Raw genomic sequence first — 23,072 nt, forward strand, 5'->3', positions numbered from 1 at the left:
TGGAAAAAGTCAGAATCTAGTCCTATACTTATTCCTTTCAAGTATGTTGGTCAAAGGTTTGATAGGCAACTGAGAATTTTTCTAAAGAGGTTCTGCTTGACTAAGGATATTGACCATCTACCATTAGGTAAAATTTAATTCAGTCGGATGGAAAACAGGTTTTAGCCCAATGGCTGAAGGTAATTGCATTTTTCAGGAAATTTGAATTATTCTGTGTGAAGGTGTGATTCCTAGGGAATGGGGAGGGGGGCTTCCAAAGTTGACTGTCAGGTAGATTCATAGACTGTTTACACATCCAAGGCTTTAGACGTGGTCAAACTCCATAACTTTACTAAATAACATGGTCCTTGTTGTTCTTAGTTTTTTCTCTCTATTCCACTTCTTCTCAGATCCATTGTCTATCCCTCTCTGCCCTGCCCTGGGTCCTAGAAGCCGACCACCAAGGCCTATATCACTTAAGCTCCCTTTCCAGTTGGCCTGTTGGGTTTACCCAATGAGAGACCCCAATAGGAAGATAGAGGAGAGAAATGATGTTTCCAAAGTTTTGAGTTGTGATATTGGCTTTGGGTCATTCTTTCATGATGACAGCTCCTTGAAGTAAAGTCCCCTTTTCATGGCTTCATATCTCACTAGGTCCCTCTGATGCCATCGCTTCTTCCTCTTGTATCTTCAGGATAGGGCAGAAACAGCTTCACATTATTGTTAAAGTCTGGGTGTTCAAACACTTCTGACTGATACCCTTTACCTTTCAATGCTTTTGGAAGTCTCTTGAGCTACCTAACTTGACTTTTTTTTCCCTGCGGAGACCTTGACAGATATAAATGTGAACTAACTTTTTGAAGACCACCATGTAAATGGTAAAACTCCTCCCAGGACTCCTGATTTTTTGGTATGTGTGTGACATCCCTGCCTGTTTGTTCTTTTTTAGGAAGCTCTCGAAGGAAAGGTTTTGAGGCTTCATAAGCCATAAGTGCATTTTTATCTGGGTCGGACCTGGGTAGTACTTCTGTCCATGGTACTAAAGCCTTGCAAGAAAGAATCCGCTCTGGGGCGTTCTGTTTGCTCTGGCTCCAAACTGCATTGCACATCTAGCCTGGATGTAAAAGAAGACAGTGTGGCACACGCGAGGATGGTGAAACAGTGGGCAGATGCACTGGGATGAGAGACAGAGTGGTTTACCACTGTAAAGGGATTCGTGCAGTTCTTTTTCCTACCTAAATTTTTTATGTGTAAGGCCCCATTTACATACAGTAAAATTCACCCTTGCGGTATGAGTTTTGACTCCCCTCTGTGAGTTTTGACAAACACATGCAGTCATATAACCCCCTTCACAATTGAGATATAAAAACAATTCCATCGCTCCAGATAATTCCATCCAGCTGCCCATTTGTAGTTAGCCCCTCCCTGCACCTGCAACCCCTGTCAAGCACAGATCGGGTTTCTGGTCTCACACTCTGGCCTTATCCAGGATGTCATTATAAATGGATTCATACAGTATGTGGCTTTTGAGTGTCTGGCTTCTTTCACTTAGGAGAAGACTGCTGGGAGTCATCCACGTTTTCGCCTATCTTGGTGGTTTGTTACATTTTGTTACTGACCCATGTTCCTTTCTATTTATGTACCGCAGTGTGTTTACTACCCATTCCCCATCTCCCGGGGAGGGAAATTGTACTTGTTTCCAGTTTGGGGATATTCTGAGTAAAGCTGCTGTAAAGTAGTCATGCACAGGTTTTTGTGTGAGCACAAGTTTCCATTTCAACCGGAGTGGGATTGCTGGGTCAGATGATCAGTATATACCCCGCTTTATAAGAAACTGCCAAACTGTCTCCCGCAGTGTCTATCATTTTGCATCCCCACAGTTGTGTTAACTTTTGTTTTTAAAGAGTGGCAGACATTAGAACCATACACGTGAATATTTTCTTAAAATGTATTTTAGACAGAAATGATTTGGCAAAACCCGTTTATGTTTTCCTTCTTTCACAATGCTTGGCAAATACTGCAGTGAGTTTTCCGAGCCTGATCTTACTAGGGTCTGCTCTTTCAGAAGACAAGTACACCTATGGGAAGAGCGCTTTTTGGGCCACCAGGACATAAGGCAAGTGATGAGTAGCATGACGCACAGCCGAGGAGCCTTTGAGAATGAATCCCCATTCTCAGTGAAGGTGTCCTGATCACTAGGAATACACAAAACGTTGGGCTCTCCTCCTTAGTGTGGGAAATAGGAAAGGCAGAGTATGGAAAATGATGGTGGTGACATGAGGACTCTTCCCTTGTCATTTGTGGCAGAGTTGTTAGGAGATGTCCAGGTGCTTGGAATGCAGGGGGCGCCCAGCTAGTCTGTTTCTTAGTTTGAAGCAGCCTATTGATTTTGCTGTTGTTGAGCTCCAAGGCCAGTGAGACGGATAGCGCATGTTAACAACAAAGCACAGCAGTCTCTCCTTCCTGTGACCTGCCGCTGCTGCTGTGTAGGGGGTAGCTGCCTAGTAGATGTGAATAATTGATTTTTCAGCTGGCGCCCCGGCGTCAGTCATTTTCATCAGTCAGCAGGTGAGGACATTCTGCAGCTTCTGACTGTCCCTGGCTCGGAGCATGTGACAGCTTTGCTTAAGAAGGCCCGCGATGCAGTGACTGTTAATTGCCTGCACTTATGAAGTGAGTTTTCCTGAGCTCTCATCCTCTCTCCTCAAACCCATTTGCGAGTATTTATTACCGGGCTGCTTTTTTCCCCTTGACTTGGATTGGCTGATGAGCTCTGGGGAGCTGTGATTTGCCATCTCTATCATTATTTTTCAGCTCTCAGATGACTGGGGATTGGAAAGCAGACCAGGCAAGGAATGTGGTGTTGGAGTCCATGGGGCACTGACCGCTGGGTCATTCTGAGGATCAAATAGCCCTTACTGTGTAACAGTAAATGTTCTCCTTGTGCTTCTAGCAAAATCAGTCACATAGGTGTTCACTGAGATGAGGAACAGGAAAGTCTTCTTGTCTGTAGCTGTTCTAAAGGGAATCGCTTTAGGGCTTGGGAAGTTTCAGTGCTCTAAACTTCTAGAAATAAGGTCATTGGCTTTTTCATAATTATAGAAGTGATGTGTTAAGAGTTCTACACAGGCTAAAGTATGACATTATAAAGATTTAAAAAAAAATCCTCCATGACCCTATGTATAGACAGATTGTAAAAATAGGATTATTCTGTTTCAACAGTTTTGTAAACCTACTGTTTTCCTTAACAGTATCTCATGACCGTCTTTCCATGTCAGGTAATGGAAATATATGTCATCTTTTTTAGGGGTGCCTGGGTGGCTCAGTCTGTTAAGCGTGTGACTCTTGATTTGGGCTCACGTCATGATCTCACAATTCATGAGACTGAGCCCTGCGTCGGGCTCCATGCTAATAGCCAGAGCCTGCTTGGGATTCTTTCTTTCTTTCTTTCTCTCTCTCTCTCTCTCTCTCTCTCTTTGCCTCTCTCTCTGTCTCTCTCTCTGTCTCTCTCTCTGTCTCTCTCTTTCTCAAAATAAATAAGTAAACTCAAAAATAAAAGCGAAATAATTTTCCATATAGAGAGGTATCAAAGCATATTTAATCAATTTTCCATTTTGATTGTATTTTAATAAATATTATAAACAGTGCAATAATAATTTTCTTTAACCTGCATCTGCATGTGCCTGTCTGATTATGTCTTTGGGAAAGTTACTAGAAGTAACCAAATTGTTGGTTCAAATTGTATGCATATTTGAGTGGTTAAATGGTATACCTATATCAAAACTATCCTCCAGGAATATTTTATCAATTTATCTTCCTACCACCAAGGAGATAATGTCCATGGGTATTATCATTCTTTTGTCTTTGCTAAACTGGCTAGGAGACAAATGGTATCTCGTTAGAGTTCTTATGATGCCTAGTGAGGATGAACATTTTTCATATTTTATAGGCCATTTACATTTCCTTTTTGTGAATTGTTTGTTCATAGCCCTTGTCCCTAGAAAATGGTATATTTTTCTGTTTCTTTTTTATTTGTAAGAGTCCTTAACATATCAATGACATGAAGCCTTTTTCATATTTATTTTGCTCATGTTTTCCAGGTTTTCTGTAGAGCCTCGTAATTCAGAACGTACACCTTGGAGCCAACACTGTTTGGATTCAAATACCGGCTATGTTACTTACCGCTTGACCTTGGTATCTTATACAACCATTCTGTGCCTTAGTTTGCTCACCTAAAAATAGGGGAAATAATAATATCTATCTCATAGGGCCATTAAGATCAAATGAACTGAAATATGCAAAGTACTTTCAATAGTACTTGGTGCTTAGTAAGGACTATAAGTGCTTATTCTTTTTATTCTTTTTTTAAAGTGATATATTTCTTCATTATACAGGTCTCTCGAATTTGTATATAAGCAAAGCTGCCACTCTTTTCATCTGTGGTTTCTGCCTGTGAGTCATGCTTAAAAAGATCTTCACCTAAATATTATTTAAAAAAAAGCTTCACCCATATTGCCTCTTGGTACACCTTCTAACCATTCAACTCTTAAATCCCTTTGACAAAAAACAAAAAAAAAACTCTAGCACTTCCCTTCGTGGCGTTGTGTATTGGCAGTGCTGAATTTATAATCATCTTGAAAGTGACTTGTGGTGATAACTATTCAGCATAATTTCTAATGCAGCATTTCTTTCAGGAGGGTTATTAATATCTTTGACAATCACAATAGGGCAAGTACCAGTGTCTTTCCGTAGAGAAACTTGAGGGTGGTGCAACTGAAAGGTTTAGGTGTGCAATTCTAGAGAATTTCAATCCAGCAGTGTCACTTTCACTAGGTTTTAATGGCCGAAGAGTAGATTTTTGAGCCTGGGTCAGTGTTTGCGGGAAGATGAAAAGTGTGGCTACTGTGTAGACTGTAATTATTGTCCCGCCCCCTGAGTCTGAGTTGGCTATGTCCCGGAGCCTTTCTTTGTCCTCTTGGGGACCGCCCAGCAGTCACCATGCGTGGAGAAGCCCTGAATGAAGGACCAAGTGGAGAGAGAGAGGCTCAGCTGTGCTCTGTCCCCGCTGAGCACGGCCCCAGCTGATCTGCCAGCCAAACAAAGCTGCACACCTGCATCCAGGAGAGACGCCAGAAGAACCACCTAGTCAACCTGTAGAACTGGGAGACATAATAAATTGTTGTTATAAGCCTCTGAGGTTATGAGGTAGTTGGTCTCTGGTAATAAATTGAGTGCGTGATTCTAGAAGTTTTCCGTTTCAGCCGTGCACATTTGTCTTAGTTCACACTGCGGTAACAGGAATGCCATAGCCTGGGTGACTTAAATGACAAACATTTATTTCCCACAGTTCTGGAGACTGGGAAGTCCAAGATCAAGGCACTGGCAGATTTGATGTCAGGTGCGAAGCTACTTCCAGGTCCATAGATGACCAAATTCATGCTGTGCCCTCACGTGGTAGAAGGGGCGAGGAATCTCTCTGGGGTCTCTTTTTATAAGAGCAGTGACCACCTGTGGACCTTCCAAAAGGCCCACCGCCTAGTACCATCCTATTGGGATTAGGTTTCTTTCTTTCTTTTTTTAAATGTTTTAAATGGTTATTTATTTTTGAGAGGGAGAGAGAGAGAGAGAGCACGTGAGCAGGGGAGGGGCAGAGTGAGAGGGAGACACAGAATTTGAGGCAGGCTCCAGGCTCCGAGCTGTCAGCACAGGGTCTGATGCGGGGCTCGAACCCACGAACTGTGAGATCATGACCTGAGTCCACGTTGGACACTTAACCGACTGAGCCACCCAGGTGCCCCGGGATTAGGTTTCTGCATATGAATTTTGAGGAGACCAAACATTCAGTCTACGGCAGAATTTTCATCAGGAGTTTGTGGCAGAAGAGAAATCTAAGGCTTTAATCAAATTCTTATGATCTCTAATTGCCAGTCAGAATCTATCTTCCTTCAAAATTCTATCTACCTTCAACTTTGGGGGGCTGTATTTTAGAGGAAGAGTACAAGGGTGCCATTAGAACCGAGCCAATGTTGATGGAGAGCTCCTTGGACTCGCTGTGACCTTATTACATCCATAAGCTGCCTGTTGTGATTTTCTTACGCTGGGCTCTTACTAAGTGTCAGGTGGTGTTCTGATTCAAAATTCCTAAATCCATTGTCTCTGAGGTTCTGAAATTGCCCTATGATTTGGGGTTAGAATCAAGAAATCTTTGCAATGCAGTGAAGCATTTTTTTTGGAGTTGGCATAAGTTGTGTAAAACATAGGAAACCAGTTCACCTTTCTAAGTCGCTGTGTTCTCAACTGTAAAGTGAAGTGCAGGAATCTCATGAACCATAAATTCCTTTCCTGTTCAAAACATCTATGATTCTCCTGCCCATAACATTTCTCCTGAGAATTATATAGGAAGGAAAAATATTTGTAGAATGCTCCTTGAACCTTGTAACTTTTAAAATGCCTTCTTCATTACAGCTTTTATATATTGCTTTCAATTTCTACCTTCTGGCTTTAGTCATTTTTTTCGCTATGCTTTAGGCCAAACAAACTCAAATGATGATCTGTATTCACTGATAAGCTCATCATTTTTATCAGTAAAATCTGTACAACGTGTACTTTACTCTTTTTTAATGTTAATTTTTGAGAGAAAGAGAAAGAGAGAAAGAGAGGGAGAGAGAGAATGAGTGGGGGGAGGGGAAGAGAGAGAGGGAGACAGAGGATTGGAAGCAGGCTCTGAGCTGACAGCAGGGAGCCTGACACAGGGCTAAAACCCACGAACTGCAAGATCATCCCCTGAGCCAAAGTCGGATGCTTTACTAAGTCACCCAGGTGCCCCTACTTTACTCTTTAAAATGATTAAACTAGAGGACATCCTGTATTTAAGAGGGTGTGTAACAATCAACCACAAAACTTGTGGCCCTACAAATGGGACTATTTCTCACAGTGCTGTGGATCATCTGGCTGGCCCTTTCAGTCTGGGCCAGCATGGCCAGGGCTATATGGTTTAGTATGGTCCCATTCACATGTCTGGTGATTGGCTTGACACTGTCTAGGGCAACAAAGTTAACTTGGACACATGTCATCATCCAGCAGACTAGAGTGGCCTTGTTCACACGTGGTGTTCTCTGAGTTTCCAAGAACAGCAGGAAGGAGCAAGCTTCAATGTGCAAGTACTTTTCAAGTCTTAGCTCCCATCATGTTTGCCAGTGTCTCATGGACCAGTGCAAATCACATGGACAGGGTCATATTTGAAGGGGTGGGGGAATAGTTTCTATCTCTTATTGGAGAGAACAGCACAGTCTAAGGGCACCTGGGTGTCTCGGTAGGTTGAGCATCCGACTCTAGATTTGGGCTCAGGTTATGATCCCAGGGCTCATCGGGCTCTGCACTAAGTTGGAGTCTGCTTGAGATTCTCTCTCTCCCTCTGCCCCTTTCCCCCACTTGTGTTTTCTCTCTCTGTCTCTAAAATAATAAAAAGAAAAAAAAGTGCACAGGCATTTTGCAAAAGGGTGTAGATACAGAAATGGAGAGAATTTGTGACCAGTTTTGTAAGCTACCACAGTATCTGAAATTATATACTTGGCTCTTGACCATTACTATATCATCTGTCACTTAACAGTGAATATATCTTAATTTCCTGAAACAGAATTCCCTTGGAAAAGCCATTGCAGTCCTTTTTATAAGATTGATAATAACCTGTACTTTACTTCAAACACATTATAAGTTAATTTTAGAAAATTTACAAAATGAAGACAAGCATGAAGAAGAGAGTAAAAATAATGTCTAATTCTACCCCCCAGAGATAACTATTGTTATTCTTTTACTTGTGTAAGAATCTAATGTTAGAAAGAGTAAGAAATATGCTATTAATATATATCTTAGTATTATGGTTACATAAAATGCTACATATTATGTAATAAAATGTACTCATAAACACTATGGGTCCATTATTTTAAAATATTTTGGCCATACTCTGGTTTCTCTTCAGATTGTATAAATCTTTCGCCTTTTAAAATACTTTGGAGTGCCTGAGTGGCTCAGTCAGTTAAGCGTCTGACTCTTGGTTTTGGCTCAGGTCGTGATCTCCCGGTTTTGTGGGTTCAAGTTCTGCATCGGCCTCTGCCCTGACAGCACGGAGACTACTTGGGATTCTCTGTCTCCCTCTCTTTCGGCCCCTCTCCCACTCACGCTGTCTCTGTGTCTCTCAAAAATAAATAAATAAACTTAAAAAAAGTTAAAATAATTTGGCCATTTTTCTCTAGAACTTGGCTGCAGTGAGTCTTATATTAGTTAGGGTGTAAGGTAAACAAAAAGACTCCCCAAATACTGTGGGTTAAATAAGACATAAAAGATAGATGGACAAGGTGCTAACTTCTATCTCAGGTAAAAGTCCAAAGGTAGTTGGGTAGTTTAGGTTGGGAAGACATTTCTGCTCTACCAGTTCATTTAGTGATCCAGGCTAGTGGGTCAACTTTGTCATCTTCAATATATGGCTTCTATATCTTGGTTCAGAATAGTAGCTGCAGTTGTGGGTATTTCTCACGTAGCAAGAAGGGAGAAAGAATTTCCTGGAAGCAACTTTATCTCTGAGATGATCTGAAAGTTGCACATGACTTTCTCGCTCATCCCATCAACTTAAACTTAGTTAGATAACCACACCTAACTTTAAGGGTGGTGGTGTACAAGAAGAGACTTGGGGAATTTAGTATCAGTAAAAAGAAAGAGAAAATGGATATTGAGGGACGTTTAGCAATTTCTCTTATATTAACTAAACTGTACATGTTTAGATTACGTTTCCTCCCTAAGCATGAAGCCCTAATGTGGATATCTTTTGCTTTGTTCTTCCCTGTGTCAATTCCTCTCTGTTGGGGTAATAGCACTTCAGTTTTCCTTTGGAAAACTCTCAGACCAGGAACTGTGGGTTGGGCCAGTATGCCCCTCCCCACCACACTTACCTTCACTGCATGGAAGGGTATGTGAACTTGTAATGATCAATGGAACTCAAACCTGGGTGTTTTTATTGGACATAATGAGAAGGTTAAGCTCTTTTTTTTTATGCTGGGACAACTGAGTTGTTGGGATGAATGACAGGAAAGAACCTACTGAGAGAAACAGAGCTATAGAATGGAGAGATAGAGAAATGGTGTTCTGAAGACATTGTTTAAGTCCCTGGTTCAAACCATTCCTGAAGCTAGAATCTCTCTGGAGTTTTTAACTACATAATTTAAAAAAAAATCCCATTTATTTTTGTCATCTTGTGTTAGATTTTGTCAATTACAACCGAAAGAATTCTTATGAATCCACCACCATAATCCTTCCTACACTTCATTTCTTCTAGGTCTCGTGGCTTTTCCATTTAGGAGTGTTTGAATTCAAAATCTGTCCAAGAGCAAGATTGTTTCCCGTTGTGGTCTCACTGTCAAATTTATTTCTGAGTCTTTTCCAGTCTCCATGTCTTTGGTGGGATGATATCACAGGTTCTGGTATTGGGCCTTAGAGTCATGAGTGGTTGCTGAATCTCTCTCCTCTCAGTTCTTCTGGTTCTCTTTAACCTTTTGTCTAACAGACAAATATAGAAAGGAAGATCAGAACTGGGGAGGTGGGAGAGATACCATGGTGGCAGAGGAAGAATTATTTTGAGCCATTAACTTACCTTTGTTCCAACACTTTAACTGCAGTGATTGGATGGTTGAATTGGTCCAAAGAGTCACGGCAAATTGAAAATTGTCCATAAAAGTGATGCTGCTGGTATTGTGAGTGGCATTGAATAGGATGTTTAAAGGGAGGCCAGTGGCATCCAGCAGAGATCAAGCCATTTGAGTGTCATTAAATTCATTATATGGCTTTTTATGTTGCTTTCACTTGTATTCCCTCTGCTAACAGTTTGGGGGTTAAGGCCAGACATTTCCCTAAGCCTAGATTCCTTTCTGCAATGTACCTACTACCAGTGTCATGGCATACAGACATGCTGTTGATTCATTATTGAGATATCAGAGCAAATTACTGCAATATCAGCTATGCCTTCCAAAATGTAACTGATTTTGAGGCTCTGATGTAAGATTATTTATGGAAATACAGAACATTACACCTAATTAAGGGAATCCCAGGTTAAGTTATTACCTTTCTTTTTCCTAAAGTTTATGGAACTTAATCTCTGGTAAATGCTCATACAAAATTAGTATTCCTTGGGATGGGAAGGCCAGGAAGATACATGGTATCGATTTCAGTCTTCCGTAGGAAGTCTCATAAATGACTAAAAATTATTGTTGTTTCCTAAAAATGGAGGCATGGTGATGAAGCTCACAGATCATAAAATTATTGTATTCATGTTATGTACTACATATTCATTATGAACTGTGTCCATTTCTGGCCACATGACCTACTGTTGGCTGCCTCCAACACTACCCTTAAGTTGGGTGGTAAGAAGGACAGGGAGAAGCGGTGGCATAGATAAGGAATATTTCCTGTAGATGGGCTAACGCCCTTGGACTCTATTATTTGATGTGTGCCAGTAGAGCTCCCATGGCAGTGTTTTGAATAGACTTGAAACTTCATCTTTATGAATCATTTTGACCAGTGTAGGTGAATTTCAGCACTATATGACCATATTATAGTCTTATTTTAAAAAGGCATTTCTCCCCGTCCCCACACCAGATCTTTTAGCTGACTTCTTGTTATTTTCCCTCATGATTGTGTCTCGGCAGGAGCCATATTGGAGAGAATGAGCAGATCAACAGAACGCTGGTGCGCTGGAGCTTTTGTGTGTGCCCGTGTGCCAGTGTAAACACGAGCAGCATTTCTTTCACCCCGCCGGTGCTCATTATATGAAGCCATTTCCGCAGCATGGTATCCCACAATACTGAGGAAAAGTTGAGTCCACTATTACTTGAATGAAACTGAGAATAAAAGAACCCATTCTTAGTAGAGAGAAAATTTGTTCATGCTCGAACCGAAGGAAATCACCACAAATAGGCCATCTATATTATATACATACATATACATACATATATATATATATATATATATATATATATATATAATTGTTGTTAAGCTTGAGCAGACCAATTCATCGGAGTATAATATGTACTCAGTCTTAGATTTTTTTCTGCATTTCTCTTCATTACTTTTTGTAGATTTCCTTTCAGTATATTTTCATTGCTATGAGATTTTTTTTTAGAGTTAAAAAATCTCATTAGCATTCTCTGAGCCCTTAAATGTAAATAAGCATCCCCTTTTTCATTTTGTTTGTGCACGTTATTCCTAGTGGCCCTAAAGAAATACAATAGGAAGAAAATGAATAATGTGATTGAGAAAACAACTCTCTCCTCCCATTTGGAGATGATTATCTTTTCTTAAAATGCCCAGGTTCCTTTTGGAAAATGGGTTTTGTGGGTCAACCCGCATGTAGCTGTTTTCTTGTTTCCACTCAGCCAATTGGAATCACAGCAGGTGCGAAATGCTTTGAGCTATCCAATCAGAACCTTCAAAGTTTGATAAAATCACAACTCTTTAAAGAAAAGACTGATGTGGATTAAATCTACTTGTGGTTGGGTATGACCACTAAGAGCAAAGCCAGATCTGTGTTTGAAAGTGGTTAGCACTAAGAATAGTCCTGGTAGAAGATAACTACATCCTTTTCAGGAAAATAATAGCTATTATCTTTGCAATGATGATGTTCTCTTTTATGGATATTATCTGAGATTGACATTTTTTACTGTATATGCAGCTCAACAAACTTTTATTGTGAATATACTATGCGCTAGCACTGTGGTAGGCTGTATACATATTTATAAAATTTTCTATTCTCCCCCAAAATCTTGCATATTACTGTCCCAATTTTATAGAGAAAAAACACCCTGAGGCCTGGAGAAATTAAATAAGTTAGTAGTATCACAAGCTAGTAAGTGACAAAACCAGAATTTGGACCCTGTTCACCAAATTTTAAAACCTATTTTTTCAGCATCAAATTGTTTCTCTCACCATACAAAATAGGCATTATTCCCAGAGAGAGCTCTTCATTTTGGCAGTGGCTCAAATACTCATTTTAGTGGAAAACATTCTGTGGGAGTCGAAAGAAGGTATGAGAAACATAAGCCACTTTGCCATTGGTATTCTGGAGAGTTTCTCTGTTGATTTCACTCCCATTTTAGAATATTGCATTTAATTACCTGTCAAACATATATCTTAACTTTCTGGAGGCTGGAGGGTCAGCCCAATTAGTGTTGTTATTTTTCCATTTAGTTTTCTCAATATACCTGATGCATTTTTAATCTGTCCTCAACAATAACAATTTCGAGTAGAAAGCTTCTTAAGAGTAAATCTTTTAACCCTGAGACCGTTGAAGTAAATTAACTTAATTTTGTAACCAAATTGTAAAATCACTGGGAATATCCAAAGTTGGGATATTTTGATCCTCTTTGTTTATCTTTTAGGGTAAATAAATATAATTTCCAAATTCCTTAGACCATGTGCTTCTTCAGTAGAGTCTGGGGATATATTTGTTTTTTCCCTAGAAACTCAACAAGTCCAAGAGCTTTGTAATTTTCTTTTTCAAAGTTGAAATTTTTATTCTATGGGCTGTTTCTGTCTGGCTCTGTCCTTGTATCCCTGTGTCACGCTGTCATAACAGAGAAGCCTTTGCTTATATTCTTGAAGGCCATTGTAGAAGGAGGTAAGACTCCCAGTTTAGTTGGCTAGAACATAATGTTGATGAGGCCAAGGCAATACAGTTAGGTTAGGAACCAGTTAAGATTTTTGGCTCAGTTAACAGAAATTGTTTCCAACTGAAACATTTGGATTTCTAATAAGTGTGACCTTTACCGTGGTATCTAGATTCTACCAAGGAGAAAGATCTCATTAGATACTGGCTGTGTATACTAGGGACATGATGCAGTTTACAAGCTTATATACAACTTATTTGATGACTTCATTATTTCATGCTTTTTTTTTAAATAAGGGTTTTTGCCTCATCTCTGGAAAATTATGAAGCTCTTATCTGCTGAATATGTTAAACACTCCCTTCAAACATTCCCAAACCAAATGTCGGTTACTTCAGTGAATTTTTTGAATAAGCCCTGGGAATTGGTCCAGACACATGGTCCCATTTACGATCCTATTAATTACTGCCCTGGAATTTAACATATTTTCTGAAATATGAATTCACTTTCCTAAGGATTTGATATCATGTTGGACTTTTTGATGCAAGAGTTTTGCTGACAGTTCAGCTCCTTGTCTGTGGTTGGGATAAGTTCAGTTTCACTCCTGAAATTCATAATGTCAACATGATATTGTATAGTACTTTATGGGTTCCAAAGGTGTGTTCAAGGTTACTAGTAGTCTCATTTGACTATCAAAACAACTTTGTGAGATCAGTGGAGCAGATACTTTTAAGTCCTTTTGATGCACATGGAAACTGAGAAATAAGTAGGTAGAGATTTGCTGGGTGCTTAAACATAACCTTCTGACAATTCATTTACTGTTTGTCCACTTGTCAGGACAGTTTGACAAGTCCTTCCTATAAGTTATATTCATAATGGTTGTGTTAGGGATACTGTTACCAGATTTCAGATGAGATATAATAAATTTATTTCATTGGTGTCTTATTACAGCCTTCATCTGATGTCAGGTTAATAAAGGAGTAGGGGGTTATTCCTTGAATACTTTAAAAGATCAGTGTTTTCAAGAACATTGTACGTATTATTTTCCAGGTTCAAAGTTTTTGCTAAATTCTTTTGGTAGACCTTGATCTCTTAAGTATTTGATGTATAAATTTTTTATTGCTCTGTAAACTACCACTGTGATAGCAGCAAGCAGGTTAACAAGGGCTTGGGATTTTGTGTGGGATGTGGAATTTATGAAACTACTTTAATATAATATATTTAAATCTGTTTGAATAGTAAAACTTGATCCAGAATAGCCAGTCAGAAGTCATAATGAGTCATTGGTACAGATGTTCATTATATGGAAAACTCCTAACATAGGCTAATTAATTCATGCTGACCTGAAAGAAATCTATGGCCAAAAGTATTGATTATTTTAAGGAGTAACTTTTGGGCTCAGTTGGTAGAATGTTCAACTCTTGATTTTGGCTCAACTCGTGATTCAAGGGTGGTGGGATAGGACCCTGCACCAGGCTCCATGCTGAGCATAGAGCCTGCTTGGGATTCTCTCTCTCTCTCTCTCTCTCTCTCTCTCTCTCTCTCTCTCCCTCTCTCCCTCTCCCTCTCCCTCTCCCTCTCCCTCTCCCTCTCCCTCTCCCTCTCCCTCTCCCTCTCTCTCTCTCTCCCACTCCTCCTGTTCCCCACTTGTGCTCTCTCTCTCTCTCTCTCTCTCTCTCTCTCTCTCTCAGAAAATAAAAATTAAAAAAAAAAAGAAGTAACTTTCAGCATCTGCTATGTGCATTACACTGAGGAGGATATAAAGAAGCATGATTTACTACAAACAAGATCTTATGATCTAGTTATATACCTCCATGCAGATCATTGAAAAATAATGCAGTAGCACTCAGTTGATGTTTATCCCTCCCTGGCTTGAAAAAAATCACTCCAGGCAATGGCAAGGGGTCTCAGGGATTCTCTTTTCTTGAAATGTACATTAATTTTTTAAAATATAATGTATTGTCAAATTTGTTTCCATACAACACCCAGTGCTCGTCCCAACAAGTGCCCTCCTCCCTGTCCATCACCCACTTTCCCCTCTCCCCCACCCCCCATCTACCCTTAGTTTATTCTCAGTCCTTAAGAGTCTCTTATGTTTGTCTCTCCCTCTCTGTAACCTTCCCCCCCCCCTCACCCCGCCATGGTCTCCTGTTAAGTTTCTCAAGATCCACATATGAGTGAGATGGTATCTGTCTTTCTCTGCCTGGCTTATTTCACTTAGCATAATACCCTCCAAATTATGGAAAGAGCCTAATTGTTCATCAACTGATGAATGGATAAAGAAGATGTGGTTTATATATACAATGGAATACTACTTGGCAATGAGAAAGAATGAAATCTGGCCATTTGCAGCAACGTGGAGGGAACTGTACATTAATTTTTTATTGCCGTAAAATATACATAAGATTTACCTTTTTAACCCTATCAGGTTGTTCGATTCAGTGGCACAAGTACATTTACAATGTTGTGCAACCATGTCCGCTATCCATTTCTAGAACTTTTTATCCTCCCAAACAGAAACTCTTTACCCATTAAACAACAACTTCCCATCCGCCCCCCTCCCTCCAGCTCCTGGTAAACTCTGTTCTACTTTCTGCCTCCAGGAATTTGTTCTAGGTACTCCATGTAGGTGAAACCATACAACAGTTGTTCTTTTTGTGTCTGCCTGATTTCACTTAGCATAATGTTTTCAAGGTTACTCCGTGTTGTCATAGTTTCATTCCTTTTTAAGGCTGTGTAAAATTCCATTGTAATTATACACTACATTTTGTTTATCTAGTCATGTTAATGAAAAATAGACATTTCGGGACATCCCTTCTCTTCTGCCCCTTTCTTGAGCAGCCGCTGCCTGAGACCACCCCATCACCCCATCACCGTTTCTGGTTACTGGCTCAATCCTGGACAGCAGTGAAGGAGAGGGACGTTTGTCCAGATCTCCTAAATAAAAGTACAGGATGCTGGCTCAAAGTTTAATTTTAGATAAACAACAAATACTTCTTTAGTGTAAAAATGTGGCATGCAGTATTTGAGATGCACTTTTATTTAAACAGTAGTTGTTTATCTGAAACTGAAGTTGAACCAGGTAGCCTATATTTTATCTGGTAACCTGCTAGGTCCTTCAGACATTCCCCTCTGCGAGCCGGCCCTGCTGCTGTTCCCTGTGCTCCGTCCTGTTGATCGGCCAGTGTCAGGACAGTTCCCCATTCTCCACCTGTAGCCTCCAAGGCTGAGCTATACTTGGGAGTTGGAGCCTAAGGAGAGAGAGGTATGGCGGGAACAGAGATCTTAATTCCTCTGTGCCACAGGGGGTGTGTTCCTGTCAACTCAGAGTTTTACTCACACTTTCTCATAAAAGTATGAGTATTAAAGTATTAACACATTGTCTACCCATTATCCAATTCCCAAGCCACTTCCGCATTTTTAGGTATCTGTTACAGAAGTATCCCACTTCTCAGTACCCAAATCTGTGTCTGTTTGCTGGGGCTGCTGCAACAAATATCATAGACTGGGTGGATTACACAACAGAAATTTCTCACACTCCCGAAAGCTAGAAGCCTGAGATTAACGTGTCAGTCTGGGGGGTTTCTTCTGAGGCTTTCCTTCTTGGCCTATAGATGGCTGTCTTGTCCCTGTGACTCCACATGGTCTTTCCTGTGTTTGTGTCTGTGTCCTAAGCTCTTCCTATAAGGACACCAGTCATACTGGATTAGAGCCCACCCTAATGACCTCATTTAACCCAATTACTTATTTAAAGGTCCTATTTCCAAATATAGTCACATTCTGAGGTACTTGGGTACTGGAGATTAGGACTTCAACCTATAAATTTTGGGGAGACACAATTCAGCCCTTAAGTTACCTCTAAATAACATTTTATTTCTAACATATATTTTAGGCATTAATTCTTTTTTTAAAATGTTTATTTATTTATTTTGAGAGAGAGAAAGGGAGAACACGAGTAGGGTTGAGGGGGGGGCAGAGAGAGAGAGAGAGAGAGAGAGAGAGGGAGACACAGAATCCCAAGCAGGCTTCCCACCATCAGCACAGAGCCCAAGGCAGGGCTAGATCTCACGAACCGTGAGATCATGACTTGAGCCAAAATCAAGAGTCAGATGCTTAACCAACTGAGCCACCCAGGTGCCCCGAGGCATTAATTCTTAATTGTGAAATAAAGCACTTTCTTCTTTTAAAATAGAACTCAAGGTACCAGCAGATGTGTAGGTTAAGTTGTTTTTTATGTGGGAATGAGTATATAAACGTGATGAAACCACATTTTATATCTGTTTCCAGAACTGGATTAATTAGATGTTTGAGTTAGCTATTGCCCCAGCAATGCTGCACAAGAAACTATCTCAAAACTCAGTGGCTTCAAACAACAATTTATTACTGCTCACATATCTGTGTATTAACTGAGGGACTTCTTGTCTAGGTTTGGGTTGGCTGGGCCTGACTCAGACTGCAAGTTAGGTCAGATTTCTACATTTTTGTCATCTTTCTTGGGCCACTGGGTTAGCTGGGTGTGTTCTTATGGATATGGTGGAGGTGCAAGAGAGCTGAGAGCCCAAAGTACACAATGTCTTTTAATGTCTGAAGTCTTTTATTTATTTATTTATTTATTTATTTATTTATTTATTTATTATTTTGGTTTTAAGATACCCTTTATTTGATTTTGGAAATCGCATGTAACATATATGGTGTAGATAGCACATGCACACAAAATCCACATCTGGAGTTTCGAGTATACCCAGATGAATCCAGAAAAGTATTAAAATTAGACATATTTAAATATGCTCTCCAAGATTTAGTTAATCAGACATATTATACAACATCAATGAGAAATTACTTCTAGAATTCTGCCTGCTAAATTCTTAAAAAATTTAAACATATTAAAGAGGTCAGTTTTAATAAAAATGACTAATTAAAGCATTGACAAAGGGAAAGCAATTCCATGACCTTTAATATGACTTAATTTAGTATAACATCTCTGGATGTCTGTTTAAAGGATTATATAGAAAATACATATAGCTAGCATATCATATTAACAGATTTCTTTTAAAATATGTAGATCAGTTTACTTTTTTGACTCATTTAATTAATATCCTTGAAATGTTTATGATGTCTGAAGTCTTAACAGACACAATCACATCTCTCCTCCTTCCATTGGCTAGACCAAGGCTTAAGGCCCAGACCAACAGTAATGACTTGGGGAAATTCACTGTGCCTCTAGTGAGAAGGACTGTTGAGAAACTTGGCCAGGGTGTATGGATATAGGGATGAGTGAAATTTAAGACCAATAATGCAATATGTCACATGCTGAAGTATTGGGGTTCACAGAGACTATCTAAGGTTCCAAGCTTTAGGATCTTTGCTAAGTAGAAGTGAGACCAACCCCAATACAGAAGATGTAGGCTTAATGCGACTTGGTGGTTAATGTTCTTGAAGAGCCTGTGGGCCATTGTCACAAATATCTGGGAACTTGGACCTGCCCTGTCCTTATACAGGCTCACCCAAGGAGATCTCTTCTTCTAGACACTCCTGTCCATATCTGGATTGGCTCTGTCTCCTCTTCCTAACTTCTAACCCTTTTTATTTTCCACTTCTATGAGACCCTTTCACATGTGGTAACAGCTGGTATACTGGCTGGAGTGAAGGGTACATTTGGGGAATTAAAGACAGGTCGATGGTTTGGGACCAACTTGTAGAAAAGGCAAAGGGACTTGGAATTTCACTACGCTAAGGGAGCCCCTGAAATGTGGTTTCTTAGGGAAACTTAAGATATTTGGGGAGGAATTAAGTAAAAAAAGGTGTTGAATTGTCTTTTGTAATCTAATTAAAGTGGATAAATTATAAGACTGAAGAAATCTTTCACAACATTTAAAAAGTTAGTTGATATTGTTTAATTTTACATTTAAGATTCTGTATGTTCCCATAGTTCAAATTCTTGTCCTTGTCCTCCCTAATCTCCACTCTTGCCCCCATGAATTCCCATTTATTTTAGTTTATTTGTTCTTCCAGTATTTATGCTAATACAAAAGATACATGGGGGCGCCTGGGTGGCTTAGTCGGTTGAGCGTCCAACTTCAGCTCAGGTCATGATCTCACACTCCATGAGTTCGAGCCCCGCGTCGGGCTCTGTGCTGACAGCTCAGAGCCTGGAGCCTGCTTCAGATCCTGTGTCTCCCTCTCTCTCTGCCCCTCCCCTGTTCATGCTCTGTCTCTCTCTGTCTCAAAAATAAATAAAAAAACATTAAAAAAAGTTACATGTATTTTTCCTCTTTCCCACACAGTAGGTAGTATGCTGCATGTATTGTTCCGCGTTGTTTTCATTAATAGTATATCATGGGAATCTTTCTTATTCAGAAAGAACACGGGGAGCTTCCTGATTGCTTAGTCATTTACTGTGTGAATGTCCTACAGTGTACTTAGCATCCTCTTGTTGGACACTTGGTTTGTTTCCAATCTTTTGGTATTACAAACAATGCTACAAGAAAATAACCCGTGGGGCGCCTGGGGTGGCTCAGTTGATTAAGCCGCTTGATTTCAACTCTTGATTTCAGCTCAGGTCATGATCTCACAATTGTGGGATTGAGCACTGTGTCAGGCTCTGTGCTGAGTGTGGAGCCTGCTTAAGATTGTCTCTCCCACCCCCCCTTCCCATCCCCCTTCTTTCTCTCTTTCTCTCAAAAAAAAAAAAAAAAAGAAAAGAAAAAAGAAAAGAAAAGAACCCAGATACACATTATTTACTCTATGTACAGATATACCTATAGGTTGAATTGTTAGAAGACGGATCGTTAAGTCCGAGGGCAAATTTGTTTGTAATTTTGGTCAACATTGCCAAATTGCTCTTCATAGAAGTTCTGCCATTTTGCACTGTACTGATCACGTATAAATTACTTTCACATTCTTGGCAGCAGACTGTGATTGCTGTCAAGTTTTTGGATCTTAGGAGTACGATTGGGCTCATCACATGTGTAAGGGTCTTGCATTTTCATGTGTAACTGGACATGTCTTGCGTCCATTTTTTCTATTGGGATATTCCTCTTTTCCATCTCAATTTCTATATATTTTTAAAAAAAAACTTAAAATGGAGATTAGTACTTAATGCCATGTTTCAAATGAATTTCCTTGTATTTGTCTTTTGACTGGATTTACATATTTTTTCCATGAAAAAATTAATTTTTACTTCATTGACTTTTATCTTTTAGGCTTTAGCACTTTAAGGCATAGCTAGAAAGGCTTTTACTGTGCCACAGTTATCAGTTCTCTTATATTTCCTTCTAGCCCTTTAATGGTTTCAAAGCTGATTGGTTAAACATTTGATGCATTTAGAGTTTATTTTGGGGTACAGTGTGAAATGTAGATGCAAGAGATTTTCCCAGAGCCACCAAGGCCTCCTGTAGTGCCTGTTCCTCTTCATTCTTCTTCTTTTCTTGAGTTCTTCTAGCTATTTTCCCCTCATTTTTCCACGTAGACCTTTGAATCAGCTTATCTCCTATAAACAAATCTGGTAGAATTTTTATGAGGATTATGTTAACATTTATAATTAATTTAGGGCAATTGATACATTTGTGATGCTGAGCTTTCCTTTCCAATGGTCTGTTTTTCCATTTTTCGAGTCTGCTTTGGTATCCTTTGGGATGATTTCACGGTCTTTCTCATGTAGGTTTTGTACATTTCTTGGCTAGTTTATTCCCAGGCATTTTACCCTCCTTGCCGCTCTTGTATAGGTGGTCTTGTCTTCCATTTTGTTGTTGTTTGGTTGTGGGATGACTATTGGTTTCTGTGTATGGATTTTATATCCCACTTTCTATTTTTTTTTTCCAGTTGGTTCTCTTTGGTTATCCAGGAATATAATCGTCTGAGCTGCAAATAGGGATAGTTTTGCCTTTCCTTTCCCATAGTTGCATCTCAATAGTTCTTTCTGCTGTTTAGTTTAATTGTTAAAAATCTGAAGTGCAATCCATGAGCTAATTTTAATCTTTGTAAATATGATCATGCCCAGACTTAAATTATGACTCGAAGCTAATAATTTCACATCTTTTCTTATTCATATCATAGTGAGGTTCCAAATGACAGTAATTCTAAGTACCATGCTGCTCTGCCCTTAGTCTCACATGCTAGACTTGAAGCTCTGCCTAGGATACTTGGGGCTTTGGGCTGGTGGGCAGGTAGAGGACCCTCAAGGCATAATGGATGTCAGAGGCACTGACCTGGTGCAGAGAAGCCTTTGTATCTATTCCTGGGCTGGCAAGGCACAGGCAGAGTTAGTGCTATTAGAATCACATTTTGCTCTTTGACTTACTCCTGATGTTTGCATTTCTCTAAGTACAATTTTGCCCTCTTCTTCTTCTTCTTCTTGTCCTCCTGCTTGCCCTCTACCTCCTTGTCCTTCTCTCTTTCCCTATTTTGTAATTAACAAAGTTTAAGGATGTTTTCTGACATTTGGGTTGGATTTAAATCTCATGCCATCTTTTTTTTAAGTTTATTTATTTTTGAGAGAGACTGAGACAGCATGAATGTGGGAAGGGGAGAGAGAGAGAGAGAGAGAGAGAGAGAGAGAGAGAGAGAGTGAGAGAGAAAATCCCAAGTAGGCTCCATGCCATCAGCACAGAGCCTGATGCGGGGCTTGAACTCATGAAACCATGAGATCATGACCTGAGCCGAAACCAAGAGTCAGATGCTTAACTGATTGAGCCACCCAGGTGCCCCTAAATCTCACTCCATCTTGAAGACTATTTAAAGTAGGAGCCCATTTTAGGGGTTGGGGGGCAAGAAATGAAACCCAAACGATAATGGGGGAAATGTTTTAGAAACTCTAAATCTAGGCAGCTCTGTTACATAGGAGGTACAGTGGCATGTGAAATCAGACCTGTGAAAGAGTGGCTTTCATGTTGGACCTCTGTCAGGAAGTCACTCTTCCCTGGAGAAAACCAGAACCACAAACACCCCTCCTGCTGCTGGCTGCTGGGCAGAATACAGAGGACATTGGATGTCAGAGAACCCAGAGGAAGGCCAACACAAGCGAGGTGGTGGGGATTCATTAACTGTGGTAGGCCGTTTCCACAGAGCATAGTGAAGGTGCACCATGGAGCAAGATTCAGTACTTCAAGTGATCTCTGTGTAACTGTAGACAGAGATTGAGCCCATCTGTAATGTTACTGCAGGTTCACATGAACTAAAATGTCACCCCAGTAAAAGCGGGTCTGAGACCAGAAATGCATAAGCCACACAAAAGGAGATCCACAGAACTTGGGTCACGTGCCAAGAGGAAGATGGACGGGATCTTGGCAGAGATCGTTTTCTTGCCTACATTTGCTAATGGTTTGAAAGAACTGGAAATGAAGAACCATAACGAATTACATTTGTGGTTTGTTAAATAATGTTGCTCGCTCAGCTGGTTGTTGATCCACTGTTTCATTCCACAGTGGGTTTCCAGTCTTTATTGCTGTTTTCGACAAAGTTCTACCTTACCAAGCCCCCCAGAAGTCATTACGGTCATTTCCATTGGGAGGAACTAACTGTCCGCGCAGGCCGAGATTCCTGGACACAGAATGGATAAAAACAGGCAGCAAAGAAAACCCCTTTTACACAACGTTGCTTTTCTCACTTTCTACCCATTTGGGTGTTTCAGTGCCTGGTAAGCCTTCCTGGTGTCAGCCAAGAGGAGAACAGGGCCTGAGGGACAGAATTGGGAGGTCATAGTTACTTAATTGTTGTGATCCTGTGCTTTTTCATTTGTAAAACAGGAGTAATATCTACTTCCCAGAAATGTTCTGGGAGAGTAAATAAATGCTGGATGTAAGTGGTTTAGCCTCATACCTGGAGCATACTGAGTGCTCTCTGAATGGTAATTAGCGTTAGTATTACCACTGCATTTATAATAAAGGCTTGGCCCGATCCCTCATTAAACTTCCATTTTATTTTTCTCAACTGTTTAAACTAAGACACAGAGCAAAGTTAATTACAGCTCTGGGTTTCTAAAATAACTAGAGGATTAGAGAACAAAAATGCAACATTAGACTTCTCATATGAATTGAATAACTTCAGTTACACTGCATCCTCTTGACCTGCTCCAACTTGGGGGTTTAACACTGCAGGACAGCCTTTCTGTCCGGGTCTAAAATGAAGGAAGGAAGAATAATTGCATTGCTTTTTTCTTGTCAATGTGAAACCTGTAGATTATAGGCCTGCCTTTGAGGAGATTATTTTGGAGTATGGCAATACTAATATGATACCTCCCCCACCCCATCCTCTTAAATGTTCTCTTTCTCTGTGTGATATGTTTTGCTGGTTTGGTACCTTTTTCCCCTTCAAGCTGTATATAGCCAATGACTCTTCACTAAACTGGCGAGGATAGTTTCTCCTCCAGAGAGCTAATAGTGGAGACTTTTAACCCTAAGGCACCATTATCTAATCTGTAAATTATTTTTCTTCTCACTTATTTTATGT

This window comes from Lynx rufus, unplaced genomic scaffold, assembly GCF_022079265.1.
Source record: "Lynx rufus isolate CCGP_SWC_20201006 ecotype Redwood Valley unplaced genomic scaffold, mLynRuf1.p SCAF_14, whole genome shotgun sequence".
NCBI classification, from domain to species: domain Eukaryota; kingdom Metazoa; phylum Chordata; class Mammalia; order Carnivora; family Felidae; genus Lynx; species Lynx rufus.